The sequence below is a fragment of the Apium graveolens genome, chromosome 5, assembly GCF_009905375.1.
Source record: "Apium graveolens cultivar Ventura chromosome 5, ASM990537v1, whole genome shotgun sequence".
Classification (NCBI taxonomy): Eukaryota; Viridiplantae; Streptophyta; class Magnoliopsida; order Apiales; family Apiaceae; genus Apium; species Apium graveolens.
The window spans coordinates 292579034-292581895 of record NC_133651.1 but is presented as its reverse complement, the minus strand read 5'-3'; positions in this window follow the sequence as shown (position 1 = coordinate 292581895).

The window sequence follows — 2862 nt, the reverse complement described above, 5'->3', positions numbered from 1 at the left end:
ACCCTTTCAAGATAAGCCTATTTACTTCTCATACTCCGATTATGAAGGACTGGATCCAGAACACAACCAAGCGTTGGTGGTAACTCCAGATGTTTCAGATAACGAGGTAAAAATGATTCTAATTGACAATGGTTATTCTGTAAATATAGTTGTTGAACACACACTCAATAGAATGAAGCTGGGCCACCTGCGTATGGATCTTTGCCTTGAAGACCCTTTTATGGATTTGGGAATTCGATGATACCTATCCGAGGAGTAATATACCTTCCTATCACTTCGGGAACTACCACCCATCAAGTTTCCCATGTCATGAAGTTCTATGTGATAAGTGCAGCGTCATCTTACAATATAATTATGGGAAGGACAACAATCATTAAGCTCTGGGCTATCCCATCGACTATACCTCTAAAGCTTAAATTTTCCACCCCGAGTGGAACCGGAGAGCTCAAAGCAGACAGAGACATGGTAGGTAGGTGCTACGGGCAGGCCTTAGTTATGGCCGAAACAGAGCCCGAAAATAGGAAGAAGGCAATGTCCCTACCCAAGGGACAAAGCCGGAAGAAGCAACGGGAGCACCTTAGTATAAGACCAAAGTTGGATGTGAACGTCTTAGAAGATTCGGAATACACCGTAACCAACGCGGATGCCCGGATTCAAAAGATTATCGAAACCAAAGAAAAAACCAAGGTCGAACCAGCCGCACAAACAATAGATGTCGAGCTTGACCCCGGGAACCCCACCCGAAAGATAAAAATTGGAAAAGGCTTGGAGTCAACCTTCCAGAAAGAGCTCATCGGATTGTTGAAAAAATATGTTGATGTATTCGCCTGGACCCCGGAGGACATGCCCGCGATCAGACGAATCAGTGGCGATGCACAGTGTAGATGTCGACCCCAAACAAAGGCCAATCAAACAGAAACGGAAAAAAATTTATGTAATATCCGGGAAATATCATACAATTATTTTTACAAATAAGTAATTATTATGTGAATTTTTGATGAATTATCTGATGATTAATATTTATGTTTGGATGTTTATATATGATAAAATTGGGGTATTTTAATTTTCGATTATCTAGAATAAAATATAGATAATTTTGGTATTTTTCTGTTAATGTTCAGGTTTTTATATGATTTTATAAAGATTTATGGATTAATATTTAATTTATAAGTAATTATAGAACTATTTTATAAAATCGGGAATCCTCCAGTTTTAACCGTTTTTGTGTTTTTACAACCCAAAACTCTTCGGAAAACTCCTTCCTAACCTAATCTGATTATTCAGAACAGTTTTGACTTTTTCGATCCGGGGTACGGTTTGACACGTACGAGTCCCAACGCAAAATTTTCTATACGATAGTCATTTCGGTAGATCAATAAAACCCGTATTCTCGAGAGACGGGATATTTTTATACTATCTTCTCGTAAGGTGTTTTATAAGAAGCTCGGTTTTGATAATTATCTAAATCTGGTATCAAACTATATCGTTTTTATAGTTATTTAGCGGCTAAATAATCTATTTTTGGATCCGATATATAAGTGTAATTATGAAATTATTAAATAAATAAAATATGTTATGGTTATGTCAGCAAAGTGTTGTATTTATTATTTGCTGGGTATGACTTTGTGGTGTGAGATGATTATTGTGTGATTAATTGTTAATTTGTATCGGTATATTTTCACTTTTAAAAGTGATTGTATGGGAAATTTATTTTTATAAATATTGAAATTATATATAAAATCATTTTTGTTGCTTTAAAATTTTATTAATTATTTTTAGGGATTTATAAAATTCAGAAAATAATATTTCATCAAATATTTATCCCTAAATGATAAGTATTAAAGTGTAAATTCAGTATTAAATTCCAGAATGGTCCAAAAATTTTGAAGCTTATATTTTCTTAAGTTTTGAATATTTCGAGAATTTTAAAATTATTTTGGAAACTTTTCAGATTAAATTCACCTGGACATATATTCGTTAATTTGTTAAATGCGGGTATGTGGTGCGTATAAGAAATACGAATTAAATTATGAAAAATATTATTTTATTAACTTTTGAATATTCTGAGAATTTTGGTATGTAATTTTTAATTTTTTGACAAAACTCTTGCACACAGCTGTATCACGAATTTACGAGAAAGCGAATCAGACGATCGATAAAATTAAAACAGAGGAGATAAACACAATTGTGCGTATCCCCTGTTTTCTCCCTCAACCTCACGGTCTCTCCATCTCTTTGTAATCTCTCGACCTCTCTCTTTTTTATCTCTCTCTCACATCTCTTCTCTCTCTCTCTCTCTCTCTCTATCTTCTTCTTGTTCGATCACTCCTCCCTCTCTTTTCCCTCTTTTTTCTCTCTCTGCTCTCGTTTTCTTCCTCCTGTTCACGGCAAGTTTACGGCTGCCTTTCTCCGTCTGGTTCCGGTGACTGTCGGTTATAATTTCCTTGTTGATATACATACATATGGGCTTGGTGTGTGTGTGAGTGAGTGGTGGTGCCGCCTCTATATTTCTGCTGTCTTCGTTTTTCCGATTGCCTTATTCTTTTCAGGCTGCGCGTGTGCGTGTGGGCCAGGGTTGTTGATTTTTTGATTCCAGAAGTTATATTTCTGATGGAATAAAATTATTATGCAAAATTTGTGAAACAAAATATATTTTAATCGGTAAAAGTTCGCGATGGAAACCCGACTCAATCGGGCATCCACGAATTTTTGCCGCCGTTGGCGATGAGCCTCGGCGAGCCGACGGTGGACAGCTATGATTTTAATCCGAGTTCTACAATTATAAATAAATAAAATTAGTTGTAAAAAAATTAATTTCGAAATGAAAAAATAGAAGAATTGATTATTTTAAAAGTCGTATTG